Genomic DNA, 22,925 nt, shown 5'->3' on the forward strand with positions numbered 1-22,925 from the left:
GTTCTGTCGGTTAAGCATCTGACTCTTGATTTTGGGCTCAGATCATGATCTCAGGATCATGAGATCAAGTCCCATGTTGGGCTCAATGCTGAGTGTGGAGCCTGCTTAAGATTCTTTCTCCCCCCCAGCCCCGCATACTCTCTTTTTCTCTTTATAGAAAAGGGGGGGGCGCAATGTGATGCTGGTCTAGTGGTAGATAAAAATTATAACCGAAAGAGAGCAGAAAGAGGACCACATTCAGTGCAGACCTCTGATGTATGACAAAGCTGCCACTGTTGATCAGCTGAGGAGAAATAAGACTATTCAATAAATAGGGCTGGGCCAACTGTTAGTAATATGGGGAAAAATGAAATTATATACTTCCCTCAAACCAAACATTAAAAAAAGAAATTCCAGGTAGAAGGAGTCAAATGTAAAGTACAACATTCAGAAAAAAATTGAGAGAATTATCTTTTTTTATACTCTGGGGGTGGGAAGAATTTCCTAAATAAGACAAAAAAGAGGACAGGTCATTAAAGGATAAATCTTACTTTCATTAAAATTAACTTCTATCTATCAGTAACAAACATGGCACACTAAAAAAAAGTAGACAAAGATATAAAAGGCATTTTATTGATATAGAAACAAGAAACATATGAAGATATTCAACTCTTAGCTGTCAGAAAAATGTAATTAAAATGACCGTTAAGATTTCATTCCTCCCCTATCAAACTAGAAAAGGTAAAGCCTGACAATATCACTTTTGGGCAAGAATGCAAAACAAGAATTCTCATACACTGCTAATAGGACTGCAAATTAGTCCAATTACTTAAAAAAAATCAGTATTATTACTTAAGCTGAACATGTACATAATCCTACCATCTAACAATTCTAACTTTATTAGTTCACTAGGGTTGCCATAACAAAAATACTACAGACTAGGTGGCTTAAACAAAAGAAATTTATTTTCTTGGTTCTGGAGGCTAGAAGTCCAAAGATCAAAGTGTTGACAGGTTTGGGTTCTTCAGGCCTCTTTTCTTGGTTTATACATAGATGTCCTCTTGCAGTGCCCTCGCATGGCCTTTCCTTTCTACATGGACATGTTCTAATTTCCTTTTCTTATAAAACACCAGTCAGACTGGATGAGGGCCCCTTCTCAAAGGCCTTATTTTAACTTAATCACCTCTTTAAAGATCCTATCTTCACATAAAGTCACATTCTGAGGTATTTGGAGTTAGGGCTTCAACATATGAATTTTGTGGACACACAATCCAGTCCCTAACACTGCCTCTAGGCATTATTAGCCAGAGAAATTCTTATACATGTTTAAGAATGCTGATAGAAGTTTAGTTCATGACGGGACGCCTGGGTGGCTCAGTTGGTTAAGCAGCTGCCTTCGGCCCAGATCATGATCCCAGGGTCCTGGGATCGAGTCCCACATCGGGCTCCTTGCCAGCAGGGAGCCTGCTTCTCCCTCTCTCTCCCTCTGCTTGTGCTCTCTCTGTCAAATAAATAAAATCTTTGAAAAAAAAAAAAAAGTTTAGTTCATGGGGTGCATGCGTAGCTCAGTCGGTTAAGCGTCTGCCTTTGGGGCAGTACTAAGTGGAAAAAAATAGTTACAAAAGTGTATATGTAATATAACTCCACTTATATTAAGGTGAAAAAAGGCTAAGATACAGTACACATTTTGGGATACATCTAGGTAGCCTTAAAACTAAAGTAAACTCTAAAGAAGAGCAAGGTAATGAGTAACACAAAATTGTCCATCCCCTATTTTCAGGGAGGGGAGAGGGACTAGAGATTGAGTTCAAATAGTCAATGATTTAATCCAACATACCTACTCAATGAAATCTCATAAAAAACCCTGGAACAACCAGGCTCAAGCTTCCAGGTTGGTGAACACAACAACATGCTGGGAAGGTAGGATACCCACATAGGTCAAGGAAGCTCTGCACTCCTTGTCCCCCATACTTTGCCCTATATATCTCTTCCATTTGGCTGTTTCAGTTGTTTCCTTTACAATAAAACTGTAATAGTAAGCACAGCACTTACTTGATTCTGTCAGTCATTCTAGAGAATTTTCAAACAGTAGGAGGGGGTGTGGAAGTCATGGGAATCCCCCAAATTTATAGTTAGGTAGGAAGAAGTGCAAGTAGTTTGGGGATACCTGAGACTTGTGGCTGGTATCTGAGGTGGGGGCAGTCTTGTGAAGTGAGCCCTTGCTTGATCTGTGGGTCTGCTCTAATTCTGGGTACTTAAATTATAGGATACCCATTTGGTATCAAAGGATTGCTATTGAAACAACGTATCTTTAAATGGGATGTGTACATGTATCACACACTCTCTTCTCTCCTTATATGTTATATATTTAATAAGGAAAAATTTAAATACTGTGCATTTAAATCAAACAAAAACTATGAAGTAGCACATACCTTTATGGGGCAATCATTACCCATAGGTCTTAAGTCTTGAAAGAGCCAGGACTGCCTGTATCTCACATTTGGATTTTATCTTTTAGTCTAGTAAGAAGAGCTTCATCCATTTTATGCACAAAACATTATCAATCTGGCCTTTTTCCAGCATATTTCCCAAGAACTTATTTAGAATCTGGCACAACAAACACTGAACTTCATTGCTATTTGCTTCAGTCCTGAAAAAGAAAAAAAAAAAAAAAAAAAATCAAATAATTCCCAGGAGGCATTATAATGACAACCATCTGATTTTCCCCAAGTTCAGAATTCTAGAATTTAATAATGCATGAGGAAGGTAAAATTTATGCAAAAAAAATAAGTAACAGAAAAACGAAAAAAAGTTATGTTAATTTCATTCATAGTCATAGATGTACTACATATGAATTTAATATAGTCTCAAAATAACCCTTACCTGAAATAATATTTGCCAAATAACAAGAATGCAATAATTTTGGGGCCAAAATTTAACTTCTTTCCTAAGTGGAGTGCTCATTTAAATATATTTACCTGAAACTGGTTCTTAATTTTTTTTAATTAAAGCTAGCATTATAATAAGTAAATAAAATAAAGTAAACCTAGCATTATATAGTAAATTAGCTTTTGATTATAACCATATTTTATCCTGCAGAAAAAAATGTATAAAGTGACTTTCATGTGACATAAATGTGTATATATGTACATATACCATAAACTTACTTATCACACATAATATTTTATTTATTTTTTTAAAAGACTTTATTTGAGAGAGAGAGAGACATGAGCAGACTCGGCAGCAGGGAGCCCGACGTGGGCCTCCATCTCATGACCCTGAGATCATGACCTGGGCTGAAATCAAGAGTCGGACACTCAACCAACTGAGCCACGCAGGTGCCCCTATTTATGATCACATATAAATTTAGACCCCTACCTGTCTTCTCTCTAAATTATAAAAGCTCTTAAGGCTTTCAACGCAGTAAAGTTTTAGATGACACATATACTCACTGTAAATGTTAATAAAAATTGACAAAACTTGCAGAGTATTTTCAAGAGAAAGTAAAATAATTAAAATAACTTGAAACGTCACTGTCTTCATCTTCCTTCTATTTGGCTAAATGAAGTAATAACTGGTGCAAATTCTATTTCTTGCTCCACTGCAGATTTCATATTTACAGACTATCATAATGTATTTAAGGTATGAACAAATGCCTCCTGAAAAAATGTTTTACTGATAACCAGAAATATAAAACCAATCCTTCACAAACTACATTGATAAGTCTTTATCCCTAGCACTGACCTAAGACTCCAAGATAATAATTTGTCATCAAACTAAAATCTTTATTCCCTAATAACTTTTAATCACCTATCCAGAAGAAGAAATGATTAAGGCAAATAGACTTGGGTAATCGTTCACTTGTGTCTCTCCTGTTTTTGAGTTACTTCTGTTACGGAGGAAGGCAGCATAAGATTTTGATTACAAAAGATCCTTCTGATTCTTCTACACATCCTTCAGTCTATGTAGAAAAATATACCAAAGCTAAATACCATGCAGTTAAAAAAAAAAAACAAAACAAAGAAAGAAAAAAAACACTGGTGTCTATTCAACACCGCCTTTTATAATTTCGCCTTCCTATAACACAGCAATTTCTTTTTGATAAATCATTTATCATTGTAACTACTATTCCCACACTACTCAGGATTTTACTTACAGATTTTCTTATCTATCAAAAACATCCCCCTAGGGGTGCCTGGGTGGCTCAGTCATTGGGCGTCTGCCTTTGGCTCAGGTCATGGTCCAAGGGTCCAGGGATCGAGCCCCGCTCGGGGGGGGAAGCCTGCTTCTCCCTCTCCAACTACCCCGGCTTGTGTTCCCTCTCTCATTGTGTCTCTCTCTGTCAAATAAATAAATAAAATCTTTAGGGGGAAAAAAAAAATCCCCCTAGGGGCACCTCGGTGGCTCAGTTGGTAGGGCGGTAGGGCATAGGGCGTCTGCTTTTGGCTCAGGTCATGATCCCAGGGTCGGGGCTCTCTGCTCAGTGGGGAGCCTGCTTCTCTGTGCTTTTGCTGTCAAATAAATAAATAAAATCTTAAAAAAAAAAAAACTCCCCCAATTATATTTCAGTGGTTCCCAAACACCCTCAAAAGAAAAGAAAAGGCAATACCTCTCATACTTGGCTCCTGGGAGTATAGAATGGACCACTCTACGAAGGGCAACTGTAATTATCACATTTACAAATACATTTCCTCTTTGACACAGCAATTCCCTTCAGACAATCTGACAGTTACCCCTGCAAATATGTAGGAAATATGTATTCATTAAAACATTGTTTCTAGGGGCGCCTGGCTGGCTCAGTCAGAACATGCCACTTTTTTTTCTTTTAAAGATTTTATTTATTTATTTGACAGAGAGAGACACAGTGAGAGACAGAACACAAGGGGAGTGGGAGAGAGAAGAAGCAGGCTTCCCACGGAGCAGGGAGCCCGATGCGGGGCTCGATCCCGGGGCCCTGGGGTCATGACCTGAGCCAAAGGCAGATGCTTAACGACTGAGCCACTCAGGCGCCCCTGAGCATGCCACTTTTGATATCGGGGTTGAGTTTGAGCCCTCACGATGGGTACAGAGATTTAAAAAAAAAAAATCATTTCTAATACGCAAAGACTGGAAACAATACAAGTGTGTACCTATAAAGCATTGGCTATAAATTAGAGTATGTCCACAAAATGGAGTATGTGACAGCTAAAAAAAAAAGAAAGAAAAAAAAATGAGGAAATCTAACTAGACAGTGATAAGGAGTATTCAGAATATACTATTAAATGAAAAAAGCAAAGTGCAGAACAATGTAGAAAATATTAAAGGAGCAATGAAGGGAAATAAGAACGCATATTCACATTTGCTTGAATTTGCATGAAGACCTGAAGGATAAACAAGAAACTAATTAAAAATGGTTATCTGTAAAAGACTACGAGGGACAGTGCTGGATGGGGACTAGGAAAGGAGCGAGTCTTCTCAGTGCAATTTTTTCTATGTACTTCGAGCATGTAAAATATTTACTAATCAAAAAAAGTTTTAAAAATCCAGTGAAATAGTTTTTTTTAATCTTTGTGTAATCCTGCCAGATAAAAAAATTAGCTTGAGAAAAAGAAATGCTTTTTTCTATTTTTTTCTATTTCTTTCTATTTCTTATAATAATAATAAAAGCCAATTATGGGGGCGCCTGGGTGGCTCGGTCGTTAAGCGTCTGCCTTCGGCTCAGGTCACGATCCCAGGGTTCTGGGATCGAGCCCCGCATCGGGCTCCCTGCTCGGTGGGAAGCCTGCCTCTCCCTCTCCCACTCCCCCTGCTTGTGTTCCCTCTCTCTGTCAAATAACTAAATAAAATCTTTTTTTAAAAAAGGCAATTAAGTATATCAACCTGAAAAACAGCTGGTTTGTAACAAAGAAGCACTGACTGATTTTGTCAATAATAAAGAAATGTATTTTGTTAAAATTACAGGGTAGAAATATAAATGTATATTTATGTATGATTTTTTAAACTTGGTTAATGAAATGCAGATTTATGTTAAAAATCAGTGAACTGTTAACCTAAAGAGACACAAGACTGTGATCATTAAATATAATATGGGTCTCTAAATAAGTAAACCAGGTAAAATGGTACTAAAATTCAAAATTCCCTACAATCCTTTTATAAAGACTGTCAGGGTCTGCGTGCGCTCACGAGTCACTCGGGGGGTCCGCTGGGGAGGGGGGTGCCCGGGCGACCTGGGGCAGGTCTCCAGACCTCTCCGAACTGGGTCGGGAAGGTTCAGAAGGTTGGAGTCCGGAAGGCCACGGGCGGCCCCTGGGGGACGCTTGTCCGGGGAGGGCGAGGGGCGGCGGCCGAGGCCCGGGGCCGCGCTTACCGTGCGGTAGGTGCGGCTCAGCGCCACCACCAGCTTCGCCTGGTTCTGGTGCGGCTGCTGCGCCAGCTGAAAGGCCTCCTTAACCGGTAGCAGCTTCTTCTCCGCCCCCATGGCGCCGGCACCCGGCCGGGACGAGCCTCGTCTGCTCCGGGCTGCAGGGTCCCTACGGACCCCAGGTGAAGTCTACAAGTTCACCTCAGAATCCGGTCAGCCCGTAGCCGAGCACCCAAGTTCGAATTACCGCCAGAGCGTTCAAATAACCCCAGCGAGGCGAGGAAATACCGCGAGACTGCCGCGCGAGCGCCTGGACGAGAAGATACGGACCCGGCCTCCGGCTTTGCGCGTGCGCAGAGGGCCGAGCCAGCCCTTTTCCGGCTGGAAGTGAGATGTTCGTGGGTACTAAGGTCAGGCCGGAAGTGGTGTTGCGTAGGGAATTGGGGGGACGCGCCGAATCGCCGCTCAACGGGCGAAACGGGAGGCTTGTGGCGCTGGGCTGGAGGTGAGGAGAAAGGCAGTCTGTGATAGGAGTGGACCAGAGACTGCTAAGGGGAGATACTCAGGGGTTCGTTGGGGGAGGCACATTCTGTTTTTGCTCAGGGGACGAATTGAGGTCTCCCGGGGGAAGGGGAACAGCAATCCGGGATTTGAGGGGAGCTATTCTAGGGTCGGCTGAAAGGGTCAGGCTGAAATTCTTAGAAGGCGTAGTTGGGCCTGAGAGGACTGGAGGGAACAGGAATCTGCTGAAGAGGCTAACGTGCTAATATACCCAGAGGTGATACCTGGAACTTCCTGCCCTTAAGGTCTAGTGTACTAATGTGTGCATGAAGGGAAACAAAAGAGTACAAGAGATGGAAGGTAATTTTAAGTTACTGGTTATGAGACAGATCTGCAGTGCCTGCAGGAGGGAGTCAAGCCTTGTAGATCCTTTAAAATAGAGTATTTTAGACAAAAGATAGAAACAAAAGTGTAACTCATACATTGTGTACTCGCCGTCTAACTGGAGAAATAAATTACATAAATTGTTTGATAATATAAATTGAAGTCCTTTGTCTGCTCCCCGCAATCTCATTCTGTTCCCTCTTGCCCAAGGTAACCACTTCCCCAAGCACCTTTATGTTTTCATTTTAATTTCACATATAGTACTGTTTTGCATAATTTTAACAATCAGTGATGTGATATCCTTTTGCAGTTTGCTTGTTTACTTAATGTTGTTTTTAAGATTTATCAGTGTGATGTAACTCTGGTTCATTCATCGTTAACAGCTGAACAAGTATTCCCTTACATTATTTTTTCTTTTTTTTTTTTTTTTTGCTTTGTATGCCCAGTGCCTGGTACATTGGAAGTACTTAAATGTTAGTTGAAGGGATGAATGCTGTAGCATTTGAGTTAAATCATTTCAAGAATGAATAGGATTTCAAATGACTTAAGAGTATTCCATACAGGGCACCTCGGTGGCTCAGTTGGTTAAGCAACTGCCTTTGGCTCAGGTCATGATCCTGGAGTCCCAGGATCCAATCCCGCATCCGGCTCCCTGCTCAGCGGGGAGTCTGCTTCTCCCTCTGACCTTCTTCCCTCTCATGCTCTCTCTACCATTCTCTCTCTCTCTCAAATAAATAAAAATCTTTAAAAAAAAAAAGTATTCCATACGAACAGAATACTAGTGTGAAGCAGAATCGTGGAAGTGCATGACGTATTTCAAGAACTATAGTCTTAGAGCTTAAAATGTAGAATTGTTTGAAGGTATGAGATGAAGGAGACACCTAGAAAGATAAGATGAGGCTTAGATTTAAAGGATTTTGTCCTGAGGAGAATGCACTAGCTCAGAACCATTAGAGGTTTTTGAATTATGAGGAAACTGATCTGAGCTGTATATTTAGGAGTGCCTGGCTGGCTCAGTTGGTAGAACATGCTACTCTTTTTTTTTTTAAGATTTTTTAAAAATGTTATTTATTTATTTGACAGAGAGGGACACAGCCAGAGAGGGAACACAGGCAGGGGGAGTGGGAGAGGGAGAAGCAGGCTTCCTGCCAAGCAGGGAGCCCAATGCGGGGCTCGATCCCAGAACCCTGAGATCTTGAGCCAAAGGCAGACGCTTAACAACTGAGCCACCCAGGCGCCCCTGAGAACATGCTACTCTTGATCTCCGGGTTGTGAGTTTTAGCCCCACATTGGGGGTAGAGTTTACTTACTTACTTACTTACTTACTTATTTATTTAATAAAATCACTGTATTTTTAGAAGATAATATTCATAACACTGGAGATACATCTAAGAGGTAAGAATTAGTGGCAGGGAACTAAAGACCACCTATTAAGCTTATAGCAGTAATGACCATTGCATTAAGCATATAAGATAATCATGCATACAGCTTAAAATCCTGAAACATTTCCTAGACCATTCATGGTACTATTTTCTGAGACAACGATTTCATACTCTATCAAACTTGCACCATTTTCTGCTTACGTGATCCATTTAGCTGATACCTTGCATCCTTTTTCAGTTAGAGAAGGACTAACCCCAGGGTGCCTGGCTGGCTGAGTCAGAAGAGCATGCAACTCTTGATCTTGGGATCATGAGTTAGAGCCCCACGTTGGGGGTAGAGATTACTTAATAAATAAATAAATAAACGTAAAAAAAAAAAAGAAAGAAAGAAAAGGACTTCCCCATGCTTTCATTACCACATCTACCATCCCCATGCTTTCATTACCACATCTACCAGATCTATACCCTAATACATAACCTCTCCTATTACTGTAAGTGAATTATCTGATTTAGGAGAGGAAGTAAGCTCTTTAAGAATACTTTTTGAATACAAGAGTCTGAAGCATAGCCAATTATAAACTCCCAAGGAGGCATTGGGTTGAGTAGGCATAATAAAAATATAAAAGACCAGAATGATTAAATGACAGTTGCTTTTGTCTAAAAGAATAATAATTCATACCTATAATAATATATAATAATAATATAAATAAAATTAGTATTTTTATGTGAGTTATTTTTAGGTAGATTTAGGTGTTAAGCTTTATAAGCTAAGTCTAAACAGTTTACATTTATGTTTTTATAGAACCATTCTACTACATAACATTGTAAGTGGTTTATTATGAAGTAGGATATCTTTGATTATCCTATTTTAGAGAATATGTTTTACTAGCCTTTGTCCTACATATTACTAAATTGTTCAGGTATAGTTTGTAACTTATTTTTCAAGTAAGATAATAGTAATAGTAAAAATACTAAAAAATAGTAAAAAGAGTATCAATCATTCCCTCATTTATTCTTTCAAATACATTTATTGAGTACCTACCATATGACAAACACATTCTAGGAACAAGTAGATAAGATTCATTAGTGTGGGGTGCCTGGGTGGCTCAGTTGGTTAAGCGACTGCCTTCGGCTCAGGTCATGATCCTGGAGTCCCTGGATCGAGTCCCACATCGGGCTCCCTGCTCAGCAGGGAGTCTGCTTCTCCCTCTGACCCTCTTCCCTCTTGTTCTCTCTCTCTCTCTATCTCATTCTCTCTCTCAAATAAATAAATAAAATCTTTAAAAAAAAAAAGATTCATTAGTGTGAAATCAGTAACCTGAAACCATATCACATGACTATATTAATGAAACCTTCAACCACAAATAGTTGGTCATCTTTTTTTTTTTTTAAGATTTCATTTATTTCAGAGAGAGAGAGAATGAGAGATAGAAAGCACGAGAGGGAAAAGGGTCAGAGGGAGAAGCAGACTCCCTGCTGAGCAGGGAGCCCGATGCGGGACTCGATCCTGGGACTCCAGGATCATGACCTGAACCGAAGGCAGTCACTTAACCAACTGAGCCACCCAGGCGCCCCAAATAGTTGGTCATCTTAATTGAAATTCTGTCCTAGAGGGTGGCTAAGCCATATGCACAGCTGACTAAAGAGCATTATTGCTCAGAAATGTGGTTATATATCCAGAGCCGTCAACCTCAGTGCATATATCTTAAGCATCATTGCACACATTTATGATCTTTTTAAGTTTTGGCCAGAAGGGATTTGCCCCAGCAGAGCCCATCTGGGCTGTGGAATTACACTGATGTACGTGCTCATCTTATGATATGTATAATGCTCTGATTTACATTGAGTCCTAATTAAGGACATGTCTCTTCAAATTAAAATTCCAAAACTTAGACCAAAAACCTCAGGTTTGAACCTATTCCCCAAAAGTCTTGTGACTTCCCATTAAGGCACTTTCAGAGACAAGTAAAGAAAAAGGAGGACATAAAAAAAAGACTTCGGAGCATGTCTGGCTACATTTTTCTTTTATTTAGCTCCATTTTTCTTTAGGTATATAAGGTAAATATCTATTTAAAAAAAAGCAGGGAGACATGGCATATTTTATCCTTAAAATTGTAGTGGTTTCGGGCGCCTGTGTGGCTCAGTTGGTTAAGCGACTGCCTTCGGCTTAGGTCACGATCCTGGAGTCCCTGGATCGAGTCCCACATCGGGCTCCCTGCTCAGCAGGGAGTCTGCTTCTCCCTCTGACCCTCTTCCCTCTCGTGCTCTCTATCTCTCATTCTCTCTCTCTCAAATAAATAAATAAAATCTTTAAAAAAAAATTGTAGTGGTTTCAGGGGTATCTGGCTGGCTTAGTCTGAGAGCATGTGACTCTTCATCTTGTGGTTTTAAGTTCAAGGCCCGTGTTGGGTATAGAGATTACTTAAAAATAAAATCTTAAGAAAAAGCTGTAGTGGTTTGAGATTTCTTGGAGGGAAAGAAGTATTAAAAACAAGGGAGTATCCTTGTTGGAACTTTTAATTATGAGAGGGAGAGAGTCAGTAATTGTTCTCTTACCTATTAAGGGCAGCTATATATCTGAGTCATATTGCTTCAGGGCTGCTGTGAATTTCCCTCCAGCTCTTTTTATTCATTAAAAAGAAACCTAGATGGAGTTGTTTTTCCAACAATTTAGTTCTGGTTTAACACATTGATGATGTGCACCATGCTCTGACATCCAAGAGAAATAAACTCTTTAGTCCTACTACCTCCCTTGGAAGATACGACGTAAGACCTCCAAAGAAAAGCTTTTCCTTTTTCAGACCAAGGTGGAATATTTGGAACATGTCATCTTTCAAGGAAACATCTAACCAAGATTAAGTCAACGCATCTACCAGTCCTGAATTCTCTCCCAGATACACATCTTTTTAAGTGTAGGCAGGTACTGTAAACAGTAGATTTCCAACTATTTAGGCTACTTAGCCGTAGTTAAAGCATTTATAGTAACTAGCCAAGTCGATATTTCCAGTCGCTCCTAAGGCAACCAACACCTAAAATTGCCACTGTTCTAACGAACCCTGACCTCTGTCCCTATTTGTAGGTCGGCCTGATGGCACCAACCCTTTATATTACTATAAACAGAAAACTATGCCAAGAGAGTGCTAGCCCAGAGATGAGGTGTGCATTTTGCGCTCTTGTGTATTACACTTTAATCTTACTCCTATAGCTGTTTTCTCAGATGGCTTCTGCTGCCACCGTCGGGCACCTTCCTACAGCTGTGTTCCAACATTGTTCCAGAATGCCCATTAAAGCTTTCCATCTCAAAAGGTTTCAGCCCTTAAGTTCAAGATTTAACACTTGTCCAACCCCAAACTGACCAAATAGGAGAGATTTCTCTTGACCAGCTCTCCACATCGACTTTTCACTGAATTACGCTAAGTCGTGTAACCTATCTCACCAGCCACCTGTACTCCTGCCTATACCTTCAGATCTATACCCTTCAGTTCTAACTTGGTTTCTGATCCCAATGGTCCTCTCAAGTGAGTGGGAAAAATCCATTCACCAGACAAGTAATAATAAGTAATCTTAAGATAATGGGTGTTTCGGCTTTAACACTATGACTTCCTGGAAGGACTCTTGGAATGTAGAATTTATACTAAAACACAACAGACCTTATGGGGAAAGTAGGATCAGTATCTCACCGTACAACTTTGTAACTGGAGCAATAACAGAAAAATGATGTAAAATGTGTTCAGGGGGCGCCTGGGCGGCTCAGTCGTTGAGCGTCTGCCTCCGGCTCAGGTCATGATCCCGGGTCCTGGGATGGAGCCCCGCATGGGGAAAAAAAAAAAATCCCTGCTCCGCGGGGGGCCTGCTCCCGCCCTGCCCCTCCTCTTCTGCTCATGCGCTCTCTTGCTTTCTCTCTCCCCAATAAATAAAATCTTAAAAAAAAAAAAATGGCTGTCACAAAGTAGGAAGTTTTTATACTCCCAGGTCCCTAGAAACAAGGTAGAGCATGCCAAGCCACGCGGGGAGGGCCACATGGGGAAACTGGGATTGGTCAGGAGGCCGAGGGAGTGGAAGGGAAACTGGAAGACCCTGCGTTGTGGAAAAAGTCTGCATTTTCCAGGGAAGGCATGAGTGATGCAGGGCAAGCAGGCTAATCAGATTTAGAATTGGACTTTTATTAATTGCAACAAAATTGTCCCTGGGATGATTAGGGCCAAGGGGAATATTGCCAGAGTGTAAGAGCCCGATTGGGCAGGGGAGGTACAGGTGTGCAAGTAGGGTGGGCTCTGGTATGGCTAGTTTGCATATGAAAGTTGTGCAAACTGGGTTGAGCTGTTTGCTGTCAGCCATCCCTAGGATAGTTCTGGGGGATGATCAGTCGTTCCTTGATTGGTGAGAACCCAGATGCCAGACAGCATCAAGAATATAGATAATAAGAAAATATAGGTAATGCAAACAATTCTGATAAAAGTTATTAACACTGTAAGATTTTGAATTTCTTTAAAAAAAGATTTTATTGGGCGCCTGGGTGGCTCAGTTGGTTGAGCGACTGCCTTCGGCTCAGGTCATGATCCTGGAGTCCCAGGATCGAGTCCCACATCGGGCTCCCTGCTCAGCGGGGAGTCTGCTTCTCCCTCTGACCCTCTTCCCTCTTGTGCTCTCTGGCTCTCATTCTCTCTCTCAAATAAATAAAATCTTAAAAAAATAAAAAAAACTTAAAAAAATAAAGATTTTATTTATGTATTTATGGGATTTTTTTTTTGAAGATTTCATTTATTTATTTCAATGAGGGAGCAAGAGAGAACATGAACAGAGGGAGAGGGAGAAGCAGACTCCCCACTGAGCAGGGAGCCAGACATGGGGCTCAATCCCAGGACCCTGGGATCATGATCTGAGCCAAAGGCAGCCAATTAACCCAACTGAGCAAAGCAGGTGCCCCATTATTTATTTATTTGAGAGAGTGCACATGGCACATGTGAATGGGGGGGGCAGGCTGAGGGAGAGGGAGAGGAAAAGAATTCCAAGCAGACTGCACTGAGTGACAGGCAGCCCAAAAAAGGATCAGTCTCGTGACCCCGAGATCATGACCTGGACCCAAACCAAGAGTGAGATGCCCAACCAACTGAGCCACCCTGGTGCCCAAAGTCATTGAATTTCTAATAAACATTACAGTAAATATAAGGCTTTACCCACCCCCCCAAGAAAGGTGAAATAACCTGATGGAAGGGTGTGTAAGGAAGTGCTGTGTTAGGGTGCTAAGACCCAAATAGCAAGAGCAAAGAGAGCAGTGCATTAAGTGCAGGTTTCCCCTTCAAAAAGTAGAGCATTCCTATGAAATCCCCTGCTTTCTGAAAAGTTTGTGTTATTCCACTTTGCTTTTACCAAAGACCTACACTAGTACGGTAACGGCTTTTTTCGTAAAAGTGAAAATCCTCTTTGGATTTCTTTCAGTTAGCAAAAATAGGTATTAATGTAGGTCTGTCCTAAAAGTGAAATGGTATAACACGAACTTTTAGAAAGTGGGGGGATACCTGTACTTCTAAGATGGACATAACCAAACTGAGCTAAGAGGAAGTATATAATGGTCAATGAACTATATTCCTCCATGGCTTGCTTTATTCAGCTTTGTCAGTGTACTTTGCAACTCCCGATGCTGACTTCCAGGCCTTACTGACGTTTTTTCTATTTGCCAATCTTGGTTCAGCTGATTTGCCTTACAGAAATAGGCCTAAGCTGATAGAGCATAGTGATGGAAAGAGCTTTTAGGCTTTTTGTTCAGCACCCATGATCTTGGATGTCATGAAGGTTGCCATAGCTGGAAATAATACTCTCTGTGTTGTAAAGCTTTAATGTCATATCTCTGCTTTTATTCCCAGGTCAAGGATGCAGTCCAAGAAAGTTCTAAAAATATATCATCAGGTCCAACCTGGTAGTTAACCTGGCTATGAAAAGCCTCCTTGGATCCTCACTGGGTCAGACCATACTGGCATTCTTAAAAACTCTTCCCATTAAAAAGTATCAAGAATGAACATATAAGGTATATACCTACCACTTCAAGAAAGTTCCTACCAGCCAACAGTCTAGCACATTAGCTTGCTGCTTTGATCATCAAACAGACATACTCAAGCTCAACACAACAGAGGAAAATGTCTCTGTATCAATATTTTTCACATTCTGTGTGTGACCCATCAGGTATTGAAATCAGTTCTGTGAGTCACAAAAATTTTTTAAAACAAAATAAAATAGAAAGTATCAGGTGCTTTGCCTGACTCCTCTGCCAGAATTTTGCTGCAAGGAATACTAAGGTCAATTTCAGTATGTGAAAAGATAATTAATGGAGGGCATATAATGAATAGAAAGTATATTGGCTAAGAAATGGTTTTTCAATCCTTTGTCCACTGGTGTCTTGTTTGGTTTGCATAATAAAGTTGGTGAGCAGTCTAGTTTTATGTTACCATGACTTGCAACTAGATGTGAATTCTGAGATGTTCAACTGAGATGCATTTGCAAACTGCATTTTTAGAAAGATGTTATCTAGGCTATATTTATATATATATACACATATATATATATTTTGGTTAATGGCAGTTAAAACATTTTAATCCAAATTACTTTTAAAATGGATCATATCTTTTTTAAAAGAAAGAGGAAAAATGAAGTGAAATATGCAGAAGCATGTTCAAGTTCATCTCCTGTATCTGGAAATGTGAATAGTGACAATACTGAGAAAAATAGTGACTCTGATTTGCAGTCTTCAGCTTCGTTTGAGCCACATTTCAAAAAGAAAAAAATAAGTGCAAGACGTTATAATGAAGATTATTTAAAATACGGTTTTATCAAATGTGAAAAACCCTTTGAAAATGACCGACCTCAGTGTGTTATTTGTAATAATATTCTTGCAAATGAAAGCTTAAAACCTTCAAAATTAAAAAGACACTTAGAAACTCAGCATGCTGAACTTATTGGTAAGCCTCTTGAATATTTTCAAAGAAAGAAAAAAGATGTAAAGTCGTCAACACAATTTCTTGGTGGTTCTACCGCCATTAGTGAGAAAGCCTTATTATCATCATACTTAGTTGCATATCGAGTAGCAAAAGAGAAAATGGCTCACACAGCTGCTGAAAAAATAATTCTTCCAGCATGTTTGGATATGGTACGTACAATTTTTGATGACAAATCAGCTGATAAATTGAAAACGATATCTAGTGATAACACAGTATCTCTTCGCATTTGTACTATTGCGGAACATTTAGAAACAATGCTTCTTGCTCGGTTGCAGTCTGGTATAGATTTTGCAATCCAGCTTGATGAAAGCACTGATATGGGGAGCTGCACAACAATCTTAGTTTATGTCAGATATGCGTGGCAAGATGATTTTATGGAGGATTTTTTGTGTAGTTTGAATATAACCTCACATCTAAGTGGATTAGATATTTTTACAGAATTAGAAAAGTGCGTTGTTGGTCAATATAAATTAAACTGGAAAAACTGCAAAGGAATTACAAGTGACGGAGCAGCAAGCATAACGGGAAAACATAGCAGAGTAATTAAAAAATTGCTAGAAGTTACTAATAATGGTACTGTGTGGAATCATTGTTTTATACATCGTGAAGCTTTAGCATCCAGAGAAATCCCACAGAATCTCATGGAAGTATTGAAAAATGCAGTGAAAGTCGTTAACTTTATTAAAGGAAGCTCACTAAATAACCAGCTTCTTGAAACATTTTGTTCAGAGATTGGAACTAATCATACCCACTTACTATATCATACCAAAGTCCGTTGGTTGTCTCACGGGAAAATACTAAGCAGGGTTTATGAACTCAGGAATGAGATTCACATTTTTCTTACTGAAAAAAAATCTCATTTGGCAAGTATTTTTGAAGATGATATTTGGGTAATGAAATTGGCATATTTAACTGATATTTTTGGCATTCTTAATGAACTGAGTTTAAAACTACGGGGGAAAAATAGTGATATATTCCAACATGTCGAAAGTATCCAGGGATTCCGAAAGACATTATTGTTATGGCAAGCGAGGCTGAAAAGCAACCGTCCTAGCTACTACATGTTTCCAAGATTTTTGCAACATATTGAAGAGAATATTATTAATGAAAACATTTTGAAAGAAATAAAATTAGAGATATTATTGCATCTCACTTCTCTGTCTCGAACTTTTAACCATTTCTTCTCAGAAGAGAAATTTAAAACATTAAGAGAAAATTGCTGGGTAAAAGATCCATTTGCTTTTCGAAACCCAGAATCAATAATTGAGTTAAACTTGGTGCCTGAAGAAGAGAGTGAATTATTGCAGCTCAGTTCTTCATATACATTGAAGAGCAATTATGAAACATTAAGTTTATCAGCATTTTGGATTAAGGTGAAGGAAGACTTTCCTCTGCTAAGTAGAAAGAGTGTCCCGCTATTATTACCATTCACAACAACTAGCTTGTGTGAGCTAGGGTTTTCAGTCTTAACCCAGTTAAAACCAAAGGAAAGAAATGGATTGAATGGTACAGCAGGTATGCGGGTAGCATTGTCCTCCTGTGTTCCAGACTGGAATGAACTTATGAACAGGCAAGCACACCCATCACATTAAATAAATCTTACTGATTTTTGTTTTTGTGTTTCTTATTTTGTGACATTTTCCTACGTTGTATTTAGATGTTAATATAGCATTGCATGAGATAACTTTGTTTTTATTTTTGTTATATTTAAATATTAATAAAATCATAATGTAACTTTACATTCATTGAACAAAAATTCAACGAACTTCTCTTAGAGTCCAGGAACTGTTTTAGAGACATTTGAGATAAAAAAGGAAGAAAGCAAAGATCATTCTATAGTGGAACTTATGTTCTGGCAGGGAGAGATAGACAATAAATAAGGCTTATAATATTTTAAAGATAAGTGCTATAGAAAGGGGAATAAGAAAGAAGGTCAGGAAATTATTTGAGGACCAAATCATGAAGGGCTCAGTAGACCATCATAGGGCCTCTGGGTTTTTGTCATTGAAATAAGGAGCAATTGAAGGGTTATGCAGAGGAAATACATTAGCTGGATTAGGTCTTAAGAGACACTCCAGGGGTGCCTGGGTGGCTCAGTCGGTTAAGCACTTGACTCTTGATTTCAGCTCAGGTCATAATCTTGAGTGGTGAGACCAAACCCCACATTGGGCTCTGTGCTCCTCATGGAGTTTGCTTGAGAGTCTCTTCCCTCTGCCTCTGCGTGTGCACTCCCCCCCCAACTCGTGCACTCTCTCTCTCTCAAAATAAATAAATAAAATCTTAAAAAAAAAAAAAAAGACTCACTCCATGGGTGCCTGGCTGGCCCAGTCCATGAAGCATCTGACTCTTGATCTCAGGGTCGTGAGTTTGAAACCCTCGTTGGGTGAAAAGATTACTTAAATAGACTCACTAATATTTTGAGAATAAATTGAAGTAAATGCTACTTCCCTAAAGAAGATTTTCCTAACCACTGCAGGTTTTTTTTTTCCCATTATTCCCTTTATTTCTTTGTAGTATATCATTCGTAGTATTTTAATTATTTGAATACTAGTTGTCAGTCTGCCACCTTAGGATGAGTGCTCCACAGGAGCAGAGTTCATGTCCATTTTGATTAACAAATAATGGGCTCTTAACATCTGAACTTGAGGTCATATTCTCAGGAATAACTATTAAATGTGTGGCAAAGCCTTTTTTACATTTTAAAAATCTGATTTTGTTAGATAACCTCTGTAAGTATCCAAACATGCACTGATTGATAGAGCTTCCTCGCATTGTTGCTGATAATTAAGCAACTTAAATTGTTTAATATGTCTTAAACTAATTTCAACTTCTGCCTTTCTTTATGTATTCACTGACTCCAATGAGTGATTTTTTTTTTTAAGTGATGTTTCTTTTGTCAAGGGCTTTCTCTAAAATCATAAAGGTTAGCAATTCTTTTCTATCAGCCACCACACTTAGCATTATTGTGATATTTGATTTTCCATATCTTGTATTCTGTTAAAGGTAATCACTCCCCCCCCCTGCTTTCTTTGTGCTTGAAATAAAGTGTTGGAAGACAATTCTCCATGAATATTTAACTTGTCTGCTCAGTGTGGATCTAATGAATGAAGGTATTTGCATCCGAGTTAAGGATGTTTATAAAGGGAATCAGTTTAGGATCATGAAGCTAGAGACACCCAGGGAAGTAAAGATAAAAGCCTTCTTCCCCTCTTCAAATACCAGCAACTCCATAACACCCTACTCTTCTATGGTGCAACCCACTGCATGATGCAGAGGTAACACCTGGCCCTTACCATGTCATGCTGTGGGAATTGGGGTATGGGGAACTGACAAACAGTATTGATCTGGCTGGGTTTCTTGCTATGAGTAATAAATTGTTTCTGACCCAGAGATCTTGTGTCTTTTGTCAGTATATGTCATTTGTGCAAAATCCTTTTTACTATGTAAGGCAACATATTCAAGGTTTCAGGAATTCGGATCTGGACATCTGGGTGGTGAAGAGGGGACTCAACCTATCACAGGCCACTCTTCACAAAGACTCATACCAATCTTACATGAGAAATACATTCACCTCTCCTCAAAGTGACCAAAAGTCTCAGCCCATTACAACATCAAGTTCAAAATCTCTCTTTTTTTTTTTTAAAGATTTATTTATTTATTTTGAGAGAGTGAGAATGAGAGAGAGAGAGAGTACATGAGAGGGGGGAGGGTTAGAGGGAGAAGCAGGCTCCTCGCTGAGCAGGGAGCCTGATGCGGGACTCGATCCCGGGACTCCAGGATCATGACCTGAGCCGAAGGCAGTCACTTAACCAACTGAGCCACCCAGGCGCCCTCAAGTTCAAAATCTCAACTAAGGGGCGCCTGGGTGGCTCAGTTGGTTAAGCGACTGCCTTCGGCTTGGGTCATGATCTCGGAGTCCTGGGATCAAGTCCCACATCGAGCTCCCGGCTCAGCGGGGAGCCTGCTTCTCCCTCTGACCCTATCCCCTCTCATGCTGTTTCCCTCTCTCTCTCAAATAAATAAAATCTTAAAAAAAAAAAATCTCATCTAGTCTCACCAGCCCCAAGGCTCAAATCTGACATCTAAATCACCTAAAGTAGGTGTGGGTACAGGATCTGGGTATAATCTGGGCGCCTGGGTGGCTCAGTTGGTTAAGCGACTGCCTTCGGCTCAGGTCATGATCCTGGAGTCCCGGGATCGAGTCCCACATCGGGCTCCCTGCTCAGCAGGGAGTCTGCTTCTCCCTCTGACTCTCCTCCCTTTCATGCTCTCTGTCTCTCATTCTCTCTCTCTCAAATAAATAAATAAAATCTTTAAAAAAAAAAAAAAAAGGATCTGGGTATAATCTATCCTGAGGCAAAATCCTCTGTGGACCTGTGAAATTAGAAAGTCAGTTCTGTGCTTCAAAAATACAGTGGTGAGACAGACCTAGGGAACAGTCGCAACCATTCCCATTCAAAAAGGGAGAAAATGAGAGACAAAAATGAGTCACCATCCAGTCTCCTTCAGAGGTCCACCTAGGTAAACTCCACTAGGTTTCAAAGCCTTGGGATAATTTATATGGCACATGCATCTGCCTTCTGGACTGAGACTACTCTCTGGGACTATGGCTCCACATTTGGAGTCACACTTTTTTTTTTAAGTAAACTCTACCTCCAGTGTGGATCTTGAACTCATGACCCTGAGATCAAGACCTGAGCTGAGATCAAGAGTTGAACACTTAACTCACTGAGCCACCCAGGTGCCCCTATTCTAAGACCTTCAAATGCCTCATCTCTCTTCGTGCTTTAGCAACCAAGAAGGCCAACCAACAAAAGAGATAACTTTATTTATTTTTAATTTTATTATTTTTTAAGAAAAAAATTTTAAGTATTTATTTATTTGACAGAGAGTACGCAATCAGGGGAGGAGCGGAGGGAGAAGGAGAAAGAAGCAGGTTCCCCACTGAGCCGGGAGCCCGATGTGGGGCTCCATCCTAGGACCCTGGGATCTTGACCTGAGCCAAAGGCAGACACTTAACTGACTGAGCCATCCAGGCGCCCCTAAGACAAAATTTTTAATAAGGAAGTCCAGAATTATTGAAAGCTCTTAATGTTCAAGAAAACAATGTCCAGATTAGTACTGAGTTCAAGGTCTTTTGAGATAGGACCTTAGCTTTCCTGGCAAGTCTCAACCTGCACTCTGTTTACCAATCAAACTAATTTTTTTATCTTTTCCAGGAGAAGCCACATGCTTTCCCATTATTCTGCCTTTGCTCAAACAATTGGCACCATCTGAAATTTCTTTCCCCCAGTTCTGTATATGTCAGCATCCTATGCCTTCTGGAACTTCCTATAAGGGGAATAATAAAGTATGTCTTTTTTTACCTGTAGCTTCTTTCACTCAGTATATATACTTTTAGATGCTTCAGTGTATCACTAGTTCATGCCTTTGTGTTGCTGAGTGGTTTTCCATTGTATGACCAGATCACAATTTGCTTATTCTTTTCTTGTTAGACATTTACATTGTTTAGGGCTATTATGGATTAAGCTCAATGAACATTTCATGTATAAGTCTTCGAGTAGACACATTTTCTTTTTTTTTTTTTTTAAGCTTTTATTTATTTATTTGAGAGAGAGAAAGAGAGCACACCATCAGGGGAAGTGGCAGAGACCAGAGGGAGAAGCAGGCTCCCTAATGAGCCGAGAGCTGTATGCAGGGACTCCATCCCAGGAACTCTGGATCATGACCTGAGCCAAAGCCAGATGCTAAACCAACTGAGCCATCCAGGCGCCCCCGTAGACATGTTTTCATTTTTTTCCTGGTAAATACCTTGTAGTGGATATATCTTCTTTGGTATCTGTTCAACTATTTTGCCCATTTTAAAATTTGTGTTGCTTTTCTTCTTATTTTTGAGTTGTTGAGTTCCATTTTTTAGATACAAGCTTTAAATCAGTAATCAGCATTCATATTATTATGACCTGTGAATATTATTCATGGCTGATCTTACAGTATTCCATGATTGTTTCCTGTAAACTTCTTGCTTACCCAGAGGTGATAATTGTCACCCCTACCTCAACCCCCTTCTCTCCCCAAGCTTATTTGTGTGCTTGGTATTCTAATAGTTTCCATTCATTGCGCTGACAGCTCTAGGAAGGGTGTTTCCAAGAAAGGAAAGAGAAAGAAAAAAAAAAGAAAAAAAGAGGGAGGGAGAGAGGAGGGAAGGAAGGAAAGGGAGGAAGAGAGAAAAAAAAAGTAAGAAATCAAACACACCACCTAAAATACAGGCTGATGCTTTGGGAAGTTCACATGTATTGCAGAGAATTTGACCATAATCATAAGTGTACTTATAATACCAAGCACACAAACAAATAAGCCTGGGGAGGTGGTGATAAAGAAAGGGGGGAAGTGGGAGAGTGAGATTAATTATTACCTCTAGGGTAAGCAAGAAGTTTACAAGAAAGGAAACACAGAATACCACAAGCTCAGTCATGAATAATATTCACAGGCCATAACTGATGAGGGAACAGAAGGCAAGCTGAGGACAAAGCAGAAGCTGACACCCCACAACCCACCCCCCCATGGGGTATATGTGACATTCCTCAGGCACTCCCAGCTGCCCTAAAGGAAAAACAAATAGTTAACGTACAGAGATCACAATCCTGCAAGACCTGAGTCTTCCTCAGTTTACTTAGAAAAGCCTTAGCAATAGCTTCCAGAAGGGAATGTAAATAAAATTAAATGTCTTTATAACCTGCAGCCCATCGACATAACTTGAAGTGGGCAGAGTGTAATGTTCCTCCAGGAGGTTCCCGCCTTTTTTTTTTTTTTTAAAGAAATTCATTCTTTTTTATTTTTTAAGATTTTATTTATTTATTTGACAGAGACACAGCGAGAGAGGGAACACAAGCAGGGGAAGTGGGAGAGGGAGAAGCAGGCCTCCCGCTGAGAGGGAGCCCAGTGTTGCCAGGCTCGATCCCAGGCCCCTGGGACCATGATCGGAGCTGAAGGCAGACGCCCAATAGCTGAGCCACCCAGGCGCCCCAGTTCCCAACTATCTTAATGTTAATGCCTTACTAGAAACAACCTTAACTTGACAATGGCAAGGCCTCTGGTTCCTGTGAATCTTCTTTAGCGTCTGAAAGTTCTTTCAGAAACCTCCCGTTTCCTCACCTCCCCCACCCCCTAGTACATAATCAGCCACCCCTCACAACCCCGGGGCAGCAGCTCTTTCTGCCCACGGGTCCCATCCCCGTGCTTTAATAAACCACCATTTTGCACCAAAGATGTCTCAAGAATTCTTTCTTAGTCGTCGGCTCTGGACTCCACCCCACTGAACCTCACCTATATTCCAAAACCCCATCAATA

General features: G+C 40.2%; 2 long non-coding RNA genes across 3 annotated transcripts in view; both read right to left on the reverse strand.

Moving 5' to 3' along the window:
* LOC141372572 (uncharacterized) overlaps positions 1-22,925 on the reverse strand; it is a 120,382-nt gene that overhangs the window by 85,242 nt on the left and 12,215 nt on the right. The gene's annotated exons all lie outside the window — the stretch shown is intronic.
* Positions 597-6,643, reverse strand: LOC112835958 (uncharacterized). Of its 2 annotated transcripts, XR_003211346.2 has the most exons (4): positions 6,326-6,643; positions 4,589-4,714; positions 2,412-2,629; positions 597-1,498 (listed from the first exon to the last, which is right to left on the reverse strand). It is a non-coding gene; the product is annotated as an uncharacterized lncRNA (long non-coding RNA). The 2 variants fall into 2 exon arrangements; XR_003211345.2 differs by lacking the exon at positions 4,589-4,714.

Source organism: Callorhinus ursinus, unplaced genomic scaffold (genome assembly GCF_003265705.2).
Source record: "Callorhinus ursinus isolate GAN/ISIS: 27379988/994484 unplaced genomic scaffold, GSC_fseal_2.0 scaffold4, whole genome shotgun sequence".
In the NCBI taxonomy this organism is placed as follows: domain Eukaryota; kingdom Metazoa; phylum Chordata; class Mammalia; order Carnivora; family Otariidae; genus Callorhinus; species Callorhinus ursinus.